We start from the raw sequence: 12,083 nt of genomic DNA, 5'->3' as shown, positions 1-12,083 counted from the left end.
TCGCGAAGCGTCACAATATATTTCAAAATCATCGTTCCCTTCTGGTAATGATAAAATAGGCGCCGTAGTTAACTTCTTCTTTAGTAATTGAAATGCACTCTCCTGCTCAGAGGTCCATTCATATTTCTTCCCTTTTTGCGTTAACGCTGTCAACGGCTTAGCTATTCGGGAAAAATCTTGAATAAACCTTCTATAATAACCGGCTAAACCCAAAAATTGGCGTATCTGCGTTGGTGTCTTAGGAGTCTCCCATTTTTCAATGGCTTCAATTTTTGCTGGATCAACCTGAATTCCTTTGCTACTAACAACGTGACCAAGAAATTGCACTTCTTTCAACCAGAAAGCACACTTAGAAAATTTAGCGTATAGCTGTTTTTTTCTCAACAACTCTAATATTAACCTTAAATGCTGCTCATGCTCTTGCTCACTCTTAGAATAGATAAGAATGTCATCAATGAAAACAATAACAAACTTATCTAAATATGGACTACAAACTCGATTCATGAGGTCCATGAATACAGCTGGCGCATTCGTCAATCCAAACGGCATGACCAAAAATTCGTAATGACCGTAACGTGTCCGAAAAGCAGTTTTCGGTATATCTTCTTCTTTGACGCGTAATTGATGATAGCCCGATCTTAGGTCAATTTTCGAGTACACACATGATCCTTAGAGTTGATCAAATAAGTCGTCAATTCTCGGTAGTGGATACCGATTTTTGATAGTTAACTTATTTAATTCACGATAATCTATACACATCCTAAAAGATCCATCTTTCTTTTTAGCAAATAGAATCGGAGCTCCCCACGGTGAAGTACTTGGTCGTATAAATCCACGATCCAGTAATTCTTTTAACTGACTCTGAAGTTCTTTTAACTCGGATGGTGCAAGTCTATATGGAGCACGGGCAACTGGTGCAGCTCCTGGTACTAAATCTATTTGAAATTCTACAGATCTAAATGGAGGTAATCCCGGCAACTCTTCCGGAAAAACTTCAGGAAAATCTCTTGCCACAGGCACGTCGTTGATGCACTTCTCTTTTTCTTTCTTTTCGACTTTATTAACATGTGCTAGAATAGCATAACATCCCTTTTCTAAATACTTCTTGGCTTTCAAACAGCTAATGAGTTTTAGCTTTGAGTTACCCTTCTCTCCATAAATCATCACCGGCATTTTATCCTTACAAGGAATGCGAATTGCCTTCTTGGCACACACAACTTCAGCTCCTACTTTGGACATCCAGTCCATGCCGACTATTACATCAAAACTTCCTAATTCTACGGGTATCAAGTCAATTTTAAACGTTTCTCCGGCTAAATTTATTTTACAATCACGACAAATTTTACCGGCTTTAATTAGTTTACCATTAGCTAACTCAATCATGTACTTAGCATCCAGAGGTAATGATGAACAATTCAATTTAGCGTAAAAGCCTCTGCTCACGTAACTTCTATCGGCACCAGTATCAAATATAATAGATGCGGATAAGTTATTAATGGTAAACGTACCCGTAACAAGCTCCGGGTCTTCACACGCCTCTCTAGCATTAATAACAAATGCTCTTCCACGTGCAGATCCATTATTCTTCTCTGGATTCGGACACTGGCTCTTATAGTGACCTTGTTTTCCACACCCATAACAAGTAATGGTAGCCAAAGCAGTTCTATTTGTATTGGTGGCAGGAGTCTTGGTACCATTTGTATTTGTAACGAGAGCCCTACAATCTTCAGCAAGATGACCCTTTCGATTACATTTGCTGCATACCACATTACAGTAACCAGAGTGATGTTTGTGGCATCGGTTGCATAAAGGATTTTGTCCTTTATAACCAAAGCTTAAACCACTACCCGCACCTCGCGTGATTTCTTGTTTCTTAAAAGATTGTTGTTGGTTACCCCGATCATAATTTCCATTCCACTTTCTTTTGTTACCTAATACCTTCACATCAGTATTGGATGCTTTCTTATCCATGATGACCTGATCCATTAGCTCGTTTGCCATGGTTATAGCTTCATGAATTGTCTTAGGTTTCGATGCTGTAACGTTTGCCTTGACCTTTTTGGGCAAACCATCTTTGTACATTTCAATCTTCCGTTCTTCGGTTGGAACCAATTCAGGACATAGCAAAACTAATTCCATGAATCGCTGATTGTAGTTGGTGATTTCAGTACCAACAACCTTCAGACTTCGTAATTCATCTTCCAACTTCCTAACCTCGTTCCTTGGACAATACTCGTTGATTAACATTGTTTTGAATTCTTCCCATGGAGTATCATAAGCTACATCTCCTCCTACAGCCTTCACATAATTTTTCCACCACGTGAGTGCACTATCTTGTAAAGTGCACGATGCATACTTGGTCATGTCCTTTTCAACACAACCACTGATTTTAAACACAGTCTCCATCTTTTCTATCCATCGGGTTAAACCGATCGGTCCTTCTGTTCCACTGAATGATGAGGGCTTGCAAGCTTGAAAAGTTTTGTAGGTGCATCCTACACGAGGATTTGGGTTAACTGCAGCAGCTCTTGCAGCCTCGACCCATAACATTCTGTCGTTCACTCGTTGGTTGATGAATTCCTCGACTTCTTGTTCCGTCATTCGATTCAATCGCGCCATATTCTTCTATAAGAATGAAAAGAAAATAATTATTCACATGGAATATTATAAATGTAGTGTATATTTACAGTACATTATAGCTTATTAATAATATGAACCAGGTATTATTATAAAAGCCTTTTCTTCTTATTAGCGTTTTATAATTATATCTAGGGTAGTACCTACCCGTTAATGTCCATACTTAATAGCTTAGTACAGAACCAATTACTACCATCTAAATAATACTTAACCATGGAAAATTATTGCATTTCATACTTCACTATTTTACATATGCTTATCTTACATCGAACATTAAGCAAACCACACTAATAATATTATACAAAACATTATATGATCCCATGGTTTAATACGGCAGCGCATCGTTTGGTCTATTTTCTAGGACGTTTAGGTTCAAAGAATCGCTTAACGCTTATCCTGGCTGTCTGCCTATATTTTGGCGGTGTCTCCCTATATTTTGGCTGTGGGGCTGAAGAACTGGATGCCGGGATAGAACGAATAGGAATAGCGGGAATAGGGGTGGTAGTGTCTAGTGGAGTTGGTGCCACATCATCCTCACTAAACTCGGGATTAGAATTTTCTAATTCATTAGCCTTTCGTTTCTTTCCTAGTTCGAACTTGTCTTTTGTAATTTCCTGTATTTCTTCCTCGGGTTCACTTTCCTCCTCGGGTTCACTTTCCTCCTTGGGTTCACTTTCCTCCTCGGGTTCACTTTCCGGGTTCTCTATAGTCGGTTCATCCGGAATTTGTGAGTCTTCCCCAAAGATATTATTTTCGTCATCGGATAGGTTAATGACTGGAACACCATCTGAAGATTCTGGTTCGGAGTCGCTGAATGTGATAACAAGTTTTGAGCCCGACATCTATCACACAACAACTAACCCATTAGTACTACATAATATTTACATATAAATTTTAACCAACAATGATAAGCAATGGTTTTTAAATCAGACCCGGTCAAAGTCCAGACTTACTAATGTATCCTAACGAATTATCAGTTAGACAAACTAATGCAAACCTGGTTCGCTAAGACCACCGCTCTGATACCACATGTCATAACCCGTCCTTAACCATAAGAACGAGTTAGATAACGTATGATTTCATTGCGAGGTATTGACCTCTATATGCGACATTTTTAAAAGAACAACTGCATTTATTTTACATTACAAACCATAACTCTTATGTTAATACAAGCTTTAGACAATATAAAGATGATTATCGTTTAGCGATAATCTTAGACTTACAAACTTTACATGTGATGATAACAATACGATTTCTAGCATATTTTACATTACAATTCCTCGGATATGCAGTTTTATTTTTGACACAAATATGCATACTCAAGATCTTGCTTAAATTCAACATGTTGCAGCGGAAGCTTTTAGTTATCACCTGAGAATAGACATGTTTAAAACGTCAACATAAAGTTGGTGAGATATAGGTTTAATGCCGGCAGTGATATAAATATAGACCACAAGATTTCATATGTAAACATTTTAATAAAAATATTCTAAGTGGTTGAGCACTTGGTAACCATACTTAACATTTAATCACGTCGCATATTCCCTTTATTATGAAATCTTACTACACCGTACCAAGTGTAGTCACGAAACGAAGTACTGTGCAACCGTTGAATACTGGTCGTCCAGTCCGGTTGGGGTTGTCAGGCCCGATAGATCTATCAACAGGATTCGCGTTTACAATACCGCTGTAAATAATAGTTACCAAGCTACAGGGAAGTATGCCAGTGGTACAACTCAACGTAGAATATATTTTTCAGTTACTTGTGTCCATAACGTAAAACATAAAATACATGTATTCTCATCCCGAAATATTTAGAGTTTAAAAGTGGGACTATATACTCACTTTTGAATTGAAGATATATATATTTTGACTTGGTCTCCGGTTGATATCACGAACCTATCCATATATAATTTATCAATATATTTTCATTTAAAACAATCGTCACATATATATATACTTATAATACTTTTAATGTCTTCTTAGTCCGTAGTTAGCAGTCCGATGTTAGTAATTCAATTTTAATGGTTCATATTTAGGTGTTTAATAAATAAATAAAACCCCCATCGAAATAAATAAAACCCCATCGTATTTGTATTGGTCGGGATTAATCTTGACCCACGGTACCAGTGTTGTCAAATGACGTGTTGCGTACATAAAGTACCGGTGTTGTCAAATGACGTGTTGCGTACAATCATGGAATCTTATGATTAATCTTTTCGTATTGTTTACGGGTGGTCCTGAAATATATAAAATTAAATTATGAGTACATATATATAAAATATCATGTTATTTTAGAAAGATGTGATTCATTTAATTTTTCTCCAACTATTTTCGTGGCTAAACTAGTTTTGGATATCCGATCTTGTTTTGGTCATAGTTTCTTCGTTACAACTCCGTTTTCGTTGGTTCAACTTGCCACTTCCTTGGATCGAGTTCTTCTTTAAGACTATGAACTGTAAATACCTTAGTTTGTATTCGAAATCACAGGTCATAGGTCAAACTTTGGTGAAACTTATGAAGTTAATCATTTTCCCTTATGTAAACAACATTAAATGATTATTTTTCTAAAAATACTTATACTTTGAGTTAAATCATGAAATTTTTATTTGTTATCATATTCATAGTAAATATCATTTTTCCAGAAAATAAACCTCCAATTCAAGGTTCAAAATAGTTTTTAATTATCCAACCCAAAACAGCCCCCGGTTGCACTCCGACATCGTAAAAACAGTTTTTAAGGTGTTCTTTGAAAAACCAAGTTATACCTTGTTAAATTAGCATATATTTATGATATATTACAGGTCTTGAAGTATTTTAAAAGTTAAGTTAGAAGGATCTATTTAGTTTGCAAACAAGTTTGAAAACATTCAAACTATGTTCTTGTTGTTAAAATTTTATACCATAAAATAAGATAGCTATATATATATGAATCGAATAAGGTTATGAACAAAGTTACTACCTCAAGTTACTTGGACAAGATTTCTGTAAAAGAGGAGTAAAAACCTAGAACCAAAAGAGTGGTGGAGTTGGATCAAAAGGTTGGAAGTAAACTTGTGTTCTTGGAAGGATTCTTGAAGTGTTTTTGTAAGGGTTTTCTTATGGTGATTAAGTGATGTTTTTATGGCTAGATCTTCATGGTAACTTGCTGAATTGCTTAAGGTGTCTAAGGGTTATGAAAGAGTGTGTGTTTAACTAAGAAATGAGGTTAGAAATTGAACTAGAAATGGTGATCCTTATAGCCTTAAAAAAACGTGTATCATGGAGAACATGATAAGATTTTTAGTTTGTTATTTTATGTAATTAGTCAACAAGCTTCCAAATTCTAATTACCTTATACCTAGGGTAGTAACAAGGGCTGGTTAGGTGGTGATTTGATGTGTATATACCAATAGTAAATACGTATAGAAGCTAGGTATGATACGGGTACATATACCGTAGATATACGTATAGAAATCTTGTGAAAAATGGAATGAGAATTCAAATATAGCTATCTTTTGTGAATACACTTATATTGTTTTATGTATTTAAGTCCTTAAAAAGTGATTAAATACATTACTTATACGATATATGTATAAACATTATAGGTCATAAGTATTTATGTCAAATAACGTTACGTATGGTTATCGTTTTGAAAACTTAAGTTAGTAGTTTCAAAATATACTTATAACTTATTGTTATTAATACAAAATGAGGTATTAAAACATCCTTAGATCATGTTAAATATGTATATATACATATATATACACAAACGTATAATTATCATATATTATATAGTTCGTGATATCATCGGTCAAACTAGACGGTCAAACGTTGTGTAAAACTCTTTTCGAAAACATAAATCTCAACAATTTGGATTGCTTATCATGTTGGTAAGGTTTAATTTATGTAAATATTAATCTTATAAGTATAGAACGATCGAAAAAGTGCGGGTCATTACAACAACGTGTTTCGAGCCAGAAATATATCGAAGTCTTCAACCAGTCATTGCAAAATCCTAGTGAAATTACAAAGTAACTAAGATATATTAATATGATAGTTTCAAAGAGTGAAATATACACTTTTTGTGTGCATTTGTAGATAACCAAACCAATGATGTAACTATATACCTTAGAGAACCCGTTCAATGTTAGTGTAAGGTCTCACATGCCAGGCAAAGAAGAAAAACTCGTGCGGACTGCTCGAGAATATATTTTGTGTTCTATTTCGCCAAAGAGAACCTGAACAGATTCAACAATAATAAGGTTCACATTAGTTCATAGATAGAGGTGACAATTTTAGCCCGTATATACTTACGAATGGGTCACCTTTGGGTAAAGAGGTGAAGATGAATAAAATAACTAATACCATTAGCATCCTGCAACTGTATTTTTTTGAAGTTGCTTCTCATAATTCTATTTTAAGAATTTTAGGATAATTAATATTGACACTGGATAACAGCTAAATTTTCACCAACTTTAGTAAGTGGGCGAGGAAACGTATCAAGTGAAGGTTGTAAAACCACTGAGTATCAGGTAACTGCATCCACACAGTCTTTCAACTCTCACAATGAAAATAGAAAAGGTTCAAAGCTTAAAGATGTGGTAGTCATATTCAACCAGTCACACAAAGGGAAAAATGGCATTGACCCGTTGACTCTTCCACCCAAAGAAACTTGGCACACTGGTTTTATCAACAACTTCTCACCCTTCGACTTACACTTGCCTCATGGTAACATGCATCATCTGTTGCCTGCAATTTATAAATAAGGAATTGACCTTATCCATTTGGACAAAAAAAAAACAACAATTAATAGTTCCACTTCACCATGTGTAAAACATCTACACAAAATAGAAGTCTTCGAATTCCTGTAACAATTAAGTAATAAAATTTAAATACTCAGTAATAATTTCAAATTAACACAGATACTTCAAAAGTTCCTAATTCTATTAAATATCATTCGATGTAAAACCAAAGAAGTATATATATATATTGATATAAGATAGTACTTCTTTAGATCTCCAAACTGAATTATGATGAAGATATCTCGCTACCGGCCAAAGTAATGATATTCACATATGAATGACCCAAATCGACCCTGAACCCATTTGAATGACCCAAATTATCTAATTGAATGACCAAATTCAACCCATACGAATGACCCAGATTGTCCCTCTACATGACTCAAATTCACCTATTAAAAATTTTTGTTGTAGCTTCATGATAATGAAAGAATCAGAGAATACCACTTCTTTAAAAATAATGTGGTGTTCTTCAATATGGTGTTCTTCGATAGGATGCTAATTAGAAACAATACTCCTAAACCCATGATCTGATATAACAGAGACCTGCCAATGAGGTAAGTTAGGGTCAAAGTCATCCAAAAGTAAGAAAATCCCATGTGATAACCGTCATGGGATCAGAAACAACATCAGTGTTCAATAGCTGTTAAAAAAAAAAGTAATGACATCAACTTTCATGGTTTTGTCATGAGATTTTGGCAATGCATAAACCACAATAATCAAGCAACTCAGCAAAATACTCATTTTTAAGCCTTGAAACTACTGATAATTTCATAGAAAGAGGCCATATATCTTGTCCAAAACACCTAAGTAAATCCGAACTGTGACCATTTTACCCACTAATCGCATATAAATTTAGACTTGGGTTCAACAATAAAAACCATAATAATCAAAATTATAATGATATTTACAACCTCTTTATAAAATCACGAATTTTTTAGGAGAACGTGAAAACATCTAGAGATTTGTAAAGAGGATCATTAGTACCTCCCAACGTACTGTACTTCCACATAATGGAGCTAAGATTGCAAATTGTATGTTACATACCAAAATAAGCATAAAAACAATCAACATCTTTGTAACGAAATCATCCTCAGAATCATTAGCATCTTGATAATCAAAATATCATATACTCCGTATCAAATAATATCATAACACATATCGTTTAAAGCAATATCACAAAATTATATAAAGATTAAAGATTGAAAAATAAAGCAAATACCTTCTTATGCAGATCCTTTATCCATCGCTGTTAAACACATTTCAATTTTGATCCATAACTCAACATGACTGACCTACCCATTTTGACACCCACCATTTGTCGCGATGGATTTTTCAACTTCCTTCATTCACACAATAAAAAAAACATTAAGAGGTAAAGAAAGATAACACAATAAAATCACAATTTATGAAAGACTTGCCTTAATACATATATGAAACGACCAAATCATCATAATATCATAATCATAATAATTTTTAACCTAAACTTGATGACCGTATCCATGATTTGATGGTAATCTAAAATTCGATTACATAGCATATGAAATGATTACCTGAATCCATAGACACAAGTGACATGTTTATATCCCATAAACTAAAGACTAATACTAAATCCAACTTAATCCCATGATTTCACAGACTATTGGTTCAAACATAAACGATCATTTTTCGAAATATTATTCAAGAACTTCAATTAAGGTTTTAAAGTGTTGTCTTAGGTTTTATAAAAGTAACCATGAATTCAGTGGTGGTGAATTAAATGAATTTTGCAGAAGATCAATTTGGCATAATCGGAGATTAAATTGTTAACCATAATTAAGTATTATTATTTTTAAAAACTAATCCATCTCTATTGTTAACCATAATCGGAGATTAAATTTAATACAATACCTTGATTTTGTAAGATCACCACATGGTTGGCCTTCAGATGATGAATACGACTATAATAATCAAAGAAAAATGAGCAATTTTGTAGGAGATTTTAACCTGAAACAAACAATCATGGCATCAGGAGAATAAAAACAACTTTGTTAACTAAATATTGAAATATAGTAATGAATTTGGCATCATGAGTATACAAAATATTACGACAATTCACCAATATGGACAATTGGTTAATCGACAATTCATTAACATGTACACTTATCGCTCAACTTGGTTAACTACCTCTACAAATTGAGACAACACATATCTAAAATATATATTGATAACATCAGGTGCAGCAAAGGTTAAAACTAAGACAAAAATAAAAGAGCTTAGTAATCATAAAAAACTGAAGTAGATTGAACATGTGTTAAATTTAAAAGACCATATCTCATAATGACAAAACCAACATGACCCACCATTTTGCTGTGCTTCACAAAAAATCAAGAAATATGATTTTGTAAGTAAATTTCCTAAAACATCAAAAATACTCAAATTGAGACATCAGTCAGAGCTCTTCTCCATCACATAGTGTTTAACGCGGGGGATTGAGTTTAGCTATCCTTGAGTGTCATGCGTACTGAATTCACATATTATTAACATAACCAAAAAAAATTGAACTTGTACTATGTTGAGGTTTAGTGGTGACTAAATCATAATCTTTAAACTTGTAGGAAAGAGTGTGGAATGAAAAGTTGAACTGAACATGATAATCATTACACTTTAATATTCAAATATGATACAATATTATACTTGAAACAGAACATTATATATTCATTCAAGCATTTTAACAAACACTTGTTGTGCAAAGTTGTGTTCAGTATATGCATTGACAAACAAATAAAGCATCGTTACTAATCAAAAATCACTTAATTCATATTAAGCGCATACAGATGAAATATATGCATATTAATGCAAAATCAAAATGACAGCACATGAATTTACTCTGAAAAATTAAAATCACTTAATTCATTACCTGCTCTGGAATTTTGGATGATCAGATATGGACACACACATGAATCTGATACAAATTTATGAATCATGATATTCGAATTGATTAATTGCAGTAAAAGCTGAATCAAAAGTTACAAAATTGGGTTTATTCCAACTTTGTAAACCGATCTTCTATAGACGATTGTTGTGATGAACTGATCAATTTGTGAATTGAAAAACCACAGCCCGTCTTGAATGTTTGCGATATTAGTGAACCGATGAAAACCATGAATGAGAGAGAGTGTATGATCGAAATTACCTACTGAGCGTATTCTGATTGAACCCTAAATTTGAAATTGAGTTACGCGTGATTATTCTACGGATGTAGCGAGTAATCGTTTGCAGAATATATTCATTGATGAAGGTTAACGAAAGAATCGAAATCATGATATACAGAGAGTATATGATCGAAGGGATGCTGCGAGGATCAAAGTGTGATTGAACCCCTAATTTTGCGAACCTGATGCGTGCGCTTTTAGTTGAAGAAGGGTATTATGGATAATTTAGAAATGCTGAAAGTGACTTATCACGTGATATGGTAGATGAGGTGGGATCGAGGGTCATGATTAAATGATCACTTTGGATGGATGGTTATGATTGAAAGTTTTTTGAAGATATCACCTAATTGTGTGTTTCTTATTAGTGTAAGAGAGATAGTAATGAATTTGGCATCATGAGTATACAAAATATTGCGACAATTCACCAATATGGACAATTGGTAAATCGACAATTCATTAACATGTACACTTATCGCTCAACTTGGTTAACTACCTTTACAAATTGAGACAACACATATCTAAAATATATATTGATAACATCATGTGCAGCAAAGGTTAAAACTAAGACAAAAACAAAAGAGCTTAGTAATCATAAAAAACTGAAGTAGATTGAACATGTGTTAAATTTAAAAGACCATATCTCATAATGACAAAACCAACATGACCCACCACTTTGCTGTGCTTCACAAAAAATCAAGAAATATGATTTTGTAAGTAAATTTCCTAAAACATCAAAAATACTCAAATTGAGACATCAGTCAGAGCTCTTCTCCATCACATAGTGTTTAACGCGGGGGATTGAGTTTAGCTATCCTTGAGTGTCATGCGTACTGAATTCACATATTATTAACATAACCAAAAAAGATTGAACTTGTACTATGTTGAGGTTTAGTGGTGACTAAATCATAATCTTTAAACTTGTAGGAAAGAGTGTGGAATGAAAAGTTGAACTGAACATGATAATCATTACACTTTAATATTCAAATATGATACAATATTATACTTGAAACAGAACATTATATATTCATTCAAGCATTTTAACAAACACTTGTTGTGCAAAGTTGTGTTCAGTATATGCATTGACAAACAAATAAAGCATCGTTACTAATCAAAAATCACTTAATTCATATTAAGCGCATACAGATGAAATATATGCATATTAATGCAAAATCAAAATGACAGCACATGAATTTACTCTGAAAAATTAAAATCACTTAATTCATTACCTGCTCTGGAATTTTGGATGATCAGATATGGAAACACACATGAATCTGATACAAATTTATGAATCATGATATTCGAATTGATTAATTGCAGTAAAAGCTGAATCAAAAGTTACAAAATTGGGTTTATTCCAACTTTGTAAACCGATCTTCTATAGACGATTGTTGTGATGAACTGATCAATTTGTGAATTGAAAAACCACAGCCCGTCTTGAATGTTTGCGATATTAGTGAACCGATGAAAACCA

Source organism: Rutidosis leptorrhynchoides, chromosome 5 (genome assembly GCF_046630445.1).
Source record: "Rutidosis leptorrhynchoides isolate AG116_Rl617_1_P2 chromosome 5, CSIRO_AGI_Rlap_v1, whole genome shotgun sequence".
Classification (NCBI taxonomy): domain Eukaryota; kingdom Viridiplantae; phylum Streptophyta; class Magnoliopsida; order Asterales; family Asteraceae; genus Rutidosis; species Rutidosis leptorrhynchoides.
Note: the sequence above shows the minus strand (reverse complement) of the source record.